Source organism: Euphorbia lathyris, chromosome 3 (genome assembly GCF_963576675.1).
Source record: "Euphorbia lathyris chromosome 3, ddEupLath1.1, whole genome shotgun sequence".
Classification (NCBI taxonomy): Eukaryota; Viridiplantae; Streptophyta; class Magnoliopsida; order Malpighiales; family Euphorbiaceae; genus Euphorbia; species Euphorbia lathyris.
In genome coordinates this window covers 19967595-19979446 of record NC_088912.1, presented here as the reverse complement: position 1 = coordinate 19979446, position 11852 = coordinate 19967595, and the positions used below count along the sequence as shown (strand labels likewise).

Below are 11852 nucleotides of genomic sequence, written 5' to 3'. Positions count from 1 at the left end.
ACTACATCCTTGAACTGAATCTTATGACTATGGATAATGTCAAGTCACATATAGCGAGACGTTCGTTTTACTTGTACAGGCCGAGTTAACTCCAATTAGATAGGTTAAGTGAAATTTGCATTTCAAGTCTTAAGCTATCAACTTGCAAGGATTTAGAGTCAAGTCTTCCATAAGCGATCCTTGGATGTATCTCCCATTTATCGGGAGTGACAAATGCTCAATCCAATGTATAACTATCCTGCAATTACTTCCTGTGATACCCAACGTCTGCTGTTCACACCCCAGAGCCATCTCTGTTATGGATCGTGTTACAACATGATCAAACCATCACATTCCATAATCCAGAATCACTAATTAACATTCATTTGAGTCTGATGATTACTTATACCTATTAATACCAATGAGATGAACAGGTGACAAGGATAAATCTACCCATCCTGTTATCTCAAGTCGGGTCCCCAATCCTAATGAACTCCCTTTCATTGGATCCATATAACTATCCAGATATCTGCATATCTGAAGCTTGTGAGATCAGCTCTCTGTCTCGACAGAAGACATTGTTACATGCAAGTCTCAACAGTGATATGTCAATCCTATTTCTAAACATATTACTTGACTTGGGGTGGTTTTAAGTTTATTAGTTTATTATAAAGTTTCGTCTCACTTCATACTTGTATGAACACTTTATAATCACTTTAAACAAACTTAGAGATTTCCTTTTATTAGACTTATTTAGTTCTTAAAAGAGGTTGCCTTTATATAATTTATGAAACCATATCTATTTAAAACAAATGATGTAAAGAACACTTCATTTACATTAAGTTTATATCCTAGAACAATTGTCTATAGGACACTAAACCCCAACAGGTAGCAATATTTAACTACGAATTGACCGTTAGGCGTTGCTCCATAGTAAAAGCCAAAAGTGAATCTGTTTGGACTAATCCGAATCGTAGTGATTTGATGAGGCAATAAAAGACTGTTGGAACTCATTTTTTACTCTCCATTTTCAAATTTTAACTCAAGAACTAAACTAAGAGGCTGTTGAAGATGCTCTAAATATAACATGGTGTAATAATTTTAATAATAAAAAATAAATAACGAGTGAAAATGAAAAGTATTATTGAAAATGACAGGTATTAGTCACTACTCAAATCAGTATGAGTCAACTGTTTATATTATTTTTAGAGAGTTGACTAAAAGCCTCTTAAAGATGCTTTAACTATTGTGAAAAACGGATCGGACTGGTCTGTTCGATTGCAAACCAATAAGTCCGATTGATATTAGGTTTTTGAATATCCATCAAACCGTTAAATCGCTTGAACCGGTTGAGTTAAGCACAAAACGATTCAGTTGAGCGGTTTGGTTTAATATTTATCATACTTTATTAAGAAATATATATATATATATATATATATATATAAGGAAAGGCATGAGTTCAAATTTAGACATAAGTGACTATCATATATGTATTACTACTAAGAATAAGAACAAGAACAAGAACAAGTGTAGTGGATGTTATTTATTAAAAAAAATTAATAACCAACCAATACGTTATCTATTTTGTTTTGTTATCAACTAGGAAAACTCGTGAAAATCCAACAACTTCTTAAGGGGTGTTTGGTTGCTTCTCCTTTTTGCTTTTTCACTTCAAATGTGAAATTTTTAGGTGTTTGGTTAGCGATCTCCTATTTACCTTTTACATCTGAAAAGCAGCATTAGATGTTTGGTTATTGATCTCATATTTTCCTTTTACACACGAAAAGCAGCTTTTTACAAAAGTAGAGAATCTCTGCTTTTTGGAAAAGTAGTTTTTTCCAATAGCAAACAACAAACCGTAACAGGAAACAACAAACTATAATAGCAAACAGTAGGTAGAGCACAAACCGTTTACAAGGCAGTTGAATATGCAAGAGTATCTTCCTCTATTCGTCTACTCAACTCCTAATAAGTGCTATCACCCAACACCTAGATTTCTCTACCACTGAATACTTACAACCAAGCACTCAGCACAACACTCTCAATGATGCAATTGATTACAAATCTGTTCTTTTTCAGATAAAGAACACTTTAGATGATTACAAAGATCACTCTGGCATTTACACAAGAATGGAAGTTTGGTGTAAGATCTTTTCTTTGTTTTGATGTGCTTTTGCTTGTATTTTTCTCTCTTGTATTTTCTGTAAATCGGCAATGTTCCAAGAGGTTTACTTGTCCTTTTATAGTTGAAGTCTGAAGACCAAATCATTTGAATTTGATTTATCCGTTGAATCCAAACGGCTTCTTTTGGGGACAAGTTCTGGTCAGCTTCAGTCTTGCAGGCCAATCTTATCATCTGAATTTTACAGTTATCAGATTTGTCTTTTTCTTGCAGGTTTTGTCCTTTCGTGTTAGTTTATCATTTAGCACAGAACAGTTGACCCATGTATCTCGTAATTTGGCTTTTGCATAATTTCGAGACTTCAATTATTGGTGCAGGCAGCTGTCGAACTTTGTCTGTTAGCTAACGGATCCTTCATACTGACCTGAGGATCACTTGGCTTGACTTTGATAGTCGTTGTCTTTGATTGTTGCCAATTCAGATACTGAGTTCTCTTTTGCTCAGCTTCCATGGTCAGCTTCGTTCTGAAAGACATTGTTCTGAAGAAGACTTCTTTTCTGTTGATGCTGAGTTTCGTTCCACTCAGCTTCTTTGATTGGCTTGATCTTCTAAGCTTCGGTTCAGAAGATAACTTATCTTCTTTTATGCTGAGTTCCACTTTACTCAGCTTGTGCTGAATTTGTGTCCTGTCTTTACTTTTTGATATATATATTTTTACTCAACATTGAACAAACATATTAGTACAATTAAATCAAAGCACTTAAATTTAATTGTCTCTTAATCATGGATTATTTTGTTAAATCAAAATCTTGTGGAAAGGTGTTTCAACACTTTATACCAAGTATATAAGCTACTTCACCAAGGTCTTTCATGGAGAAGTTACCTGATAACCATACTTTCACCGACTATAGTAGAGCTATGTCATTTCCCATTAATAATATATCGTCCACATATAATATTAGAAATGCAACTGAGCTCCCACTTGCTTTCTTGTAAATGCAAGCTTCTTCGCAGTTTTGTTCGAAACCAAATTGTTTTATGGTTTCGTCAAAACGCTTGTTCCAGCTTCTAGATGCTTGCTTGAGTCCATAAATGGATTTCTGTAGTTTGCAAACCTTGTTTGCATCCTTTGATATGAAACCTTCAGGCTGCATCATATATACATCCTCAAGCAGGTTTCCATTTAGGAAAGCAGTTTTCACATCCATTTGCCAAATCTCGTAATCGTAGTGAGCGGTAATAGCGAGCATTATTCTGATTGATTTGGACATAGCCATAGGAGAGAAAGTTTCATCATAATCAATTCCTTGTTTCTGACGATATCCTTTCGCTACTAACCTAGCTTTGTAGGTGCTAAGCTTTCCATCCATGTCAGTCTTCTTTTTGAAGATCCACCTGCACCCAATGGGTTTTATCCCTTTGGTTGGATCAACCAAAGTCCACACTTGGTTGGTGTACATGGAATCCATTTCAGAATCTATGGCCTCGAGCCATGCTTTAGAATCTGGACTGGTAAGAGCCTTTTCATAATTTTCGGGTTCGTCGTCTAACACGGGAACCTCATCATCATCTCCCACTAGAAAACCATATCTAATTGGGAGTTCACGAACTCTTTGTGATCTACGAATGGGTGGCACTTGAGTCTCATCCAATGGGACTGCTTCAGGTTCCTCAACCGCCTCTATTGTTTCAGTCGGTGTTTCTTCTTCTTGAACTTCATCAAGTTCAATCATGCTTCCCTTTTCTGTTTGTTCGAGAAACTGTTTCTCTAAGAAGGTTGCGTGCTTGGATACTATTACTTTCTGATCATCTGGATGATAGAAGTAATACCCTACAGTTTCCTTAGGATATCCAATGAAGAAACATTTATCAGATTTAGAATTTAGCTTGTCTGACGCTACGCGTTTGACAAATGCTGAACAACCCCATACTCTCATGAATGAGAATGTGGGTTTCCTACCAACGAACAATTCATATGGTATGGAACTAGCGGATTTAGTTGGTACTCAATTTAGGGTGAAGAGGGCAGTTTCTAAGGCATAGCCCCAAAATGTCTTTGGAAGTAATGCTATGCTCATCATAGATCGTACCATATCTAGTAAGGTACGGTTCCTCCTTTCGGATACACCATTGTGTTGTGGTGTATAGGGAGGTGTCCATTATGAGCATATCCCACATTCAGTTAGATAATTCAGAAAATCATATGAAGGATATTCGCCACCTCGATCGGATCGAAGTATCTTTATTTTCTTTCCTAATTGATTTTCTACTTCATTCTTGAAGCATTTGAATTTCTCAAAAGCCTCGGACTTGTGCTTCATCAAGTAAACATAACCATATCTGGTATGGTCATCTATGAAGCTTATGAAGTATCTGAATCCTCCTCTTGCACTACAAGAAAATTGATTTTTTGCAACGCCGAAAGTCGTTGCCAAATAACTTTTTCGCAACGACAAACGCTTTTTTGCAACGACCCACGCTTATTACAAAAGATTTCGTTGCTAAAGGTTTCGGTATCGACAATGATGTCGTTGCCGAATATAACTGTTTGGCAACGACAATGCTGTTGCCGTATACCTATCGTTGCCAAATTGGCAACCAATAATCACGGATGAAATCTTTCTTTTGCAACAACAATTGTCGTTGCAATATATGTTTAATTTTCAGCAACATGTATTATCGTTGGCATAATTACAAGTTTCAGCAACAACATTGTCGTTGCCATATATTATTTTGTTTAGCTACTACGGTCGACGTTGCCATATACTATATCATTTTGCAACAATGTTATCGTTGCCATATACTATATCATTTTGCAACAATGTTGTCGTTGCCAAATACATGTACGTATAGCTACAGTCATTGTCGTTGCTAAATATTGTATTATTCTGCAACACATATGTCGTTACCATAAATTCTGGAATTTCTTTCAGAACCTATACATGCTGATTTGACAGGTATAAATTATTATTACATCTATATCAAATAAATACAAAATAAAAATACATATATAAATAAAATCACACCAGATTACAAAACAGTAATTACCATTAATAAAAGTTACTTAGTATCCATCCTTAATTCTCAAATTAAGGAATTCTTGTTTACATAAACTAAGACATCTAATTCTAAAAACTTCCAAAATAGCAAAACGCTTGAGTATTAATTTCACAAAAAGTACAACCACAACATTATCTATACAAAAAGGTGGTATATTCTCTCAAGCATGATTCACCTTCCTACTTCACTTCCATTCATGATCATTATCATCATCAATCTTCCTCCTAACTAAGAAAAAGAAAAGAAGAGGATAAGCAAATATAGGAATAAGCAAATGAAAAAAGATTTGTAAGTTATTCATTATTACCTATTGTTCCCTTTTATCATTTGCATAAGACGTTTCTCCATATCTGACATAGTGGATTCTACCCCTCTTAGATAGTCTGGTGCACCTCGATCTTTGAGTTTCATCCATTCTTTATCCATGGATATTTCCTAATTTTCCTTCTAAAATAAAGACGATCAATTAAGTATAATTAGTTCGATACACTATAAGTTTGAACATATATTAGGACGGTTAATAGTTGTTGGCTTGTCCTATTATCAGAAATTTGGGCATTTGTCTAATACATATAGGTTAAAGTTTAAATATCTTGATTATGTATTATTGACAAGTCAATTTATCTATTAGGCAGCAACATTTTTTATAAGTTTAAATTTATAAACAAAGCTCTGCCAATTAAATGAGCAATTACTGACACACAAATTCCTTGAATCTTTAGCAATTACTGACACGCAAATTCCTTGAATCTTTAGCATCTAATGCGAAATAAACATGGAGACATAGTCATCTCTTGATTGTGCTCATTTATCACCAAGAAGTACAGATGCTACTTCGGCTAGCTAGCTAACAATCTATCGAAGTTGCCTCTGGAATAAATTAACAAATTGAATTTTAATTTAAAATGCAATACAAAATGATCAGTCATTAATCAATATGATACTCTGACCAAATACAATTGAAGCAAGTCGAATTCTTGTCACAAATATTTGGATCATAGAACACCAGTCAAGAGCATGAAGTCTTACTTTTATGTGAAGAGTTCCGTATTTTGTTTCCAAGCCAATAATGCCCTATAATGAGTAAAAAATGTCAGCAGCACAAAGTTTGAATTCCATATGACCAGGAGAGCAAATATATTAGTGTATAACAGAGGAAAAAGAAGAGAAAAATTCAACAACCTTAAGATGCAGAACATTTACATTAAACGCATTTCAATCTCAAATGAAATAGGAAAGAAATACGGATAACAAAATTGGATACCTCTCCTTTTCCAAAGATGAGTCCTGAAGTCCAACTAACTTTAGCACCTGCTTCCTGCTGATCAGGGGAGAATATATCCTTCTGTTTCTTCAACCAGCACTGGACAAACAAATGAAGAAAGTCGCCCTAATGAGATTCTAAATAGAGATGACAATTCTAGATTGATGAACTTTGGAAATATCTTGTCACTGATTTAATTTATTTAATTTGATTAAATGATCCTTTGAATTTGTTTAAATTGACCAATAGATCCTTTAAATTTGCTTAAAATACCTGTTAATCTCTTCAACTAAGTTAAAGTGATATATTCAACCCGAATCTGCTTAAAGTATAGGTGTTTCAAGTTGTCCACATAAGTTTAGAAAATCAACTGAATTATTTGACCAAACACAGGACTCTGACATATTAAACCTAAACAAATATGGAATCTCAGTAACTAATTTGCAAAATTCTTATGATTCATGATGAAGAAAGTCCAAATCAAAGATAAGTAAAAAACTCAAGCATCTAAACCATAAAAATTCAATTCAATCCATTTGACAATTCCTATATTTAAAAGATGAAATCAAGCAAAGAGCCAAGAAGGTTATTTGAAAGTTCAATGCACTTGTTCTAGCATTTGAATTTACTTTCTGATACTAAAATTGGATAGTGACTGTGATAGCTAACCACAAAGGTCAGACTCTGCAATAGCTTTTTGACAAAGAAACCAAAATTTGTCATTTCAAACACAAGAATTCTAATTTTGGAATCTTAACCAACCTTTTTACAGTCCCAGCAATGTCAATGTTGCTCCCAATCAGAATCCAAAAATAAACAGTGCCAAATAAGGCTAAGTCCCTGTCAAATGGGTCAAGGATGGATATTCACGTTCTTCCTTTCCTTATTGCCCAATTATTACTGCACTCTCTGTACTGTGAAACAAAAGCAAAGACAAATAATCCAACCCTTTTTACTCATTCAATCAAAAACTATTACCATAGATTGCGCTATCTTTGGTTCCCTTTTGTCCCTGTCAAATGGGATTCAGAAATTAAAATTCAAGAGGCTATAGCGAACTTCAGCAGTAAGGATTCTAGAAGCAGACAGTAAGGCTTTTAACGCTCTCACTGAAAATGAGCTCTTAGTTGAGACGAACAATCAGCTTAAAACCAAGGTTGATGAACTTGAAGGACTGCTAAGTTCTGCTGCTTCTGAGAAGGATGCCTCAGCTCAACAGCTTGCTTCTCACATGAGCACTATTACAGAACTAGAGAGAAGCACTATAGGGCTCTAGAACTTCATTCGGCTACTGAGGCTCAGACTTTAATGGCAGAAAAAGAGTTACAGGAGGTCGTTCAAAGGCTGGCTCAGAGAGATGAAGAAACAAAAGATTTGAATGATAAGCTAAATGCTTATGAAGGAAAAATAAAACTCTACGAAGAACAGGCTCATGAAGCTTCTGGTATTGCTGAAACTCAAAAACTTGAGCTAGAAGATGCTCACCGGAAACTAGAACATCTTGAAAGTATTATTGAGAAACTGCAAATCAAGTCAACTAACTTTGAAAAAGAGAGTGGTGGACTGGCTGAGGCAAATTTGAAGCTCACTCAGGAACTGGCCTCATATGAGGCCAAATTGAGTGATTTAGAGGCAAAACTGTCTGTAGTTCATTCTGAGAAAGACGAAGCAGTAGAATAGCTACAATCTTCAAAAAAAGTGATAGAAGACTTAACTCATCAACTTACTGATGAAGGACAGAGACTACAGTCTCAGATATCTTCGGTAATGGAAGAGAACAACCTGCTTAATGAAACATATCAAAATGCAAAGAAGGAACTTCAAACTGTGATTATCCAGCTTGAAGAGCAGGTGAAAGAGCACAAGGCAAATGAAGATGCCTTAGAATCTGAGATTGAAAATCTCAAGGCTGGGATGGCAGAGAATTCAGCACTGCAAACCCAGGTGAAGGAACTCGAGGATAATTGGCAATAAGATATAGAAAGAGAAGCAGCTCTGAAGAGATCCCTTGAAGAGCTTGAAGCTAAGAACAAAGAGATTGTAGCGCTAGAGAAGCAGGTGAAGGAGATCGATCAGAAATTGCAAATGAGTGATGCAAAATTATTAGAAAAGGGGAAGTTGGCGGATATGAAAGACAGCACAGAGATAAAATCTAGAGACATGGGATTTGGGTCATCAAGTCCAGTGAAAAGGAAGAGTAAGAAAAAGCAAGAGGGTGCAACAGCCCAAGCAGTGGCGGAGACACATGCACAAACAACAGAGGCTTCTCCTGTGATGCACATCAAGGTCATTTTGGGAGTGGCCCTTGTATCTATTATCATTGGCATAATTCTTGGGAAACGCTATTAGTTTTCTTGCTTGCTGTTTCTTTTTTTTCTTTACTTTGGTTTTATTGGTTATGAAAACCTCATGGACAAGGTTATGCCCATAATATTATAAGTTATGTATAGTGGAGAGCTAGGTCTTTCATTCTAATCGTGACAGAAATTGTCACCCCTAATTATAAATGCAGTGACTAGAAGCTTTTAAACTAATATATCAGATATAAGTTCTTAATAAATGGCAAAAAGTTTTTAAACTAAGCTATTACAATCACTTGAACAATTAAAGCCAAGAGAAGTCTTTTCAATTGAACAAATTCATAGTTTATAAAGTTAAACCAACTAAAATTGGAGCTAAAAAAACTATTCATCATGATTCGTAAGGCAAGCATTATTAATTTCTGAATCTGCAATTAACTTCAGATGAGATCACTGATCCATCCAGGATTCAAAAATGCAGTAGATCATTCAATCCAAGTAAATCACAAAGCCAAAAGCAGAAAAATGAAAAGTCAAACACCAAATTCAATCTGACCTCACCCACAAAGCTCTCTATTCCCGCAAAAGAAATAATAATATCCCAACCACTACACAGCAAGCAAGTAATACAATAATAACAAAAAGAATCTCAATACCTAATTTACTTCCCCTATCAAACCACAAATAAAATCCAAAAGAAAAAAAATAAACAAATTAACAAAGCAAATATATGTACAGAGGATTAGAGAGCGTGAGAGGGGAAAGCGTTAAGTACCTTAGGGTTTGGGTGAGAGAGTGAGAGAGAAAACGCCGGCGTCACGGCAGAGTGGAAAGCTCCGGTGCCGGCGTCCTGGTAGGTCACTGAGGGAATTGTCGGCGTTAGGTTTGGGTCTGGAGGGAACTTGTTGCACGTAGTAGAATAAGGGGTAGGTCGAGGAGGGATCTTTTATATTTTATAGGGATAAATTTCAAAAATACCCCTAATCTTTAGGGCCGGGAGCAATTTTATCCTTGACGTTTAAAATAGTGTAATTTTATCCTTGACGTCTTAAATTGTCTATTTTACGAGATGGACAAAAAAAATTCACCGAATTAATAAATATTAATCTCAAATTCTATTATTAAATCACATAAAATATGAAATCTTTTTTTTAAACGAACTGCTATGCAATCGGTGCATAATAAAGAATAAAATATCCGTTTTTTATAATAATATCTGAAATTGACCCAACTTGACCACGTTAGGGATAAAATTGTTCTCGGCTGCCAACGTTAAGGGTAAATTTGCACCATTTTAGACGTAAGGGGTAAAATTGCTACTGACTGTAAACTATAGGGGTATTTTTGCACCTTATTCCTATTTTATATTTATCATTTTTAATTTTTTAATTGATATAATAATTGTCTTCTGCTACAACAGCTTTGTAGCGATAAACTCATAAACTTTACAGCAACGACTGTATTGTTACCAAACTTTTATGCATAATTTTCAGCTCTCCCTGCCAAATGAAATATTTTGGAGGGAATTTAACAATTTTTTTGTAACGACACAAATTGGTGTAGCGAAAATATACTTTTAGAAACAACACGATGTGTAGCTATAAATTAATTAGTTTATTTTTTAATAGAAATATATATTTAATTTCTTTTATTTTCTAATTGCCTAATAAATATCTTTGGCAACAACAATTTGCGTAGCCAAACCTTTTACTCCAAACGCAACGACTTTACGTCGATGCTATACATAGGAAACTTTATAGTAACGAGGTTATTGTTGTTGCTATAAACGGTCCTGTTTCTAGCAACGACATACCGTTGTGGCTGTAAATCCTATACTTTATCGCAACGCTGATCTGGTTGCTAAAGGTAAGCCCATTTTCTCGTTAACTACATTTGGCGAAATTTTATGGACGCGCGAACTGAAAGATTTATAGTAACAGACTTTGGCAACGACTTATACATATTCGTTGGTAAAGATGAGCTTTAGCTACGACGAAACTATGTCGTTGCCAAACCTTGTTGCAAAAGAGCAATTTTCTTGTAGTGTTGCTTGGACTGACATAGGACCGCATACATCTGAATGTATTAATCCTAGAGTGTCTGATACACGCTCACCTTTATTGCTAAAGGGTGTCTTTGTCATTTTACCTTTTAAACATGCTTCGCATGTTTCCAATGATTCAGAATCAATCGAATTTATAAGCCCATCTTGATGTAGCTTAAGCATGCGTCTTTTGTTTATATGGCCTAAACGACAATGCCACAAGTAAGTCGAATTATCTAGCTTATGTCTTTTGGTATCAATCGCGAATACAGAAATTTTGTCATCTAGCACATAAATCCCATTTTGTGATATTCCTGATAAATAGAAAATCTCATCTCTATAAAACTCGCAATGTTTGTTCTTTATTGAAATATGAAAACCGTCATCAACAAGACGGCTAATAGAAATAATGTTTCTAGACATTTCTGGAGCATACAAACAGTTCCTTAATTCTATTACAAGCCCAGAGGGCAAACTCAAAGCATAATCCCAACAGCGAGGGCGGCAACTCTTGCTCCATTTCCTACTCGCAAGTTTATGCTTCCTTTCTTCAATTCCTTAGTCCGTCTGAGTCCCTGAATGTTCATACAAATATGAGATCCACATCCGGTATCTAATACCCAAGATTCAGATAGTGAAATTGTGTTTATTTCAATATAAAACATACCAGATGTTGAAGTCCCGGCTTTTCCCTTCTTGAGGGAGGCTAGCTACACCAAACAGTTTCTTTTCCAATGCTCGTCTTCATAAAAAAAAGTGGCACTCTCCTTTGGGCTTCTTCACTTCCTTCCCCTTTATTTCGGTGGGCATGGCTCCCTTGCCCTTCATAGGATAGTTAGGATTGGGAGGGTTCCCTTTCCTCTTCTGTGATCCTTCAATAGCAAGGGCCGGTATTCCCCTATTTTCTTTCATATTGGGCTTGACTGTCTCGAGCATATTTGCAAGCTCTTCAAGAGAGGTTTGCAAGCCATTCACCTGGTAGTTCATGATGATCTGTGAATAACTCTCGGGGAGGGATTGAAGAAGTAAGTCTACACTTAGTTCATGATCCATCGCATCTCCAATACTAGAAAACTTGGTAAT

The 11852-nt window shown here is 35.5% G+C and overlaps 1 long non-coding RNA gene across 4 annotated transcripts; it reads right to left on the bottom strand.

The window, feature by feature from the left end:
- Positions 1–5082: 5082 nt before the first annotated feature.
- On the bottom strand, positions 5083–9640 carry LOC136224140 (uncharacterized). 4 transcript variants are annotated; one of them, XR_010686300.1, is made up of 6 exons: positions 9501–9632; positions 7188–7437; positions 6426–6524; positions 6191–6235; positions 5469–5608; positions 5083–5389 (listed from the first exon to the last, which is right to left on the bottom strand). It is a non-coding gene; the product is annotated as an uncharacterized lncRNA (long non-coding RNA). The 4 variants fall into 4 exon arrangements; XR_010686298.1 differs by having other exon boundaries at positions 7188–7339; XR_010686301.1 differs by having other exon boundaries at positions 7188–7334.
- Positions 9641–11852: the final 2212 nt, after the last annotated feature.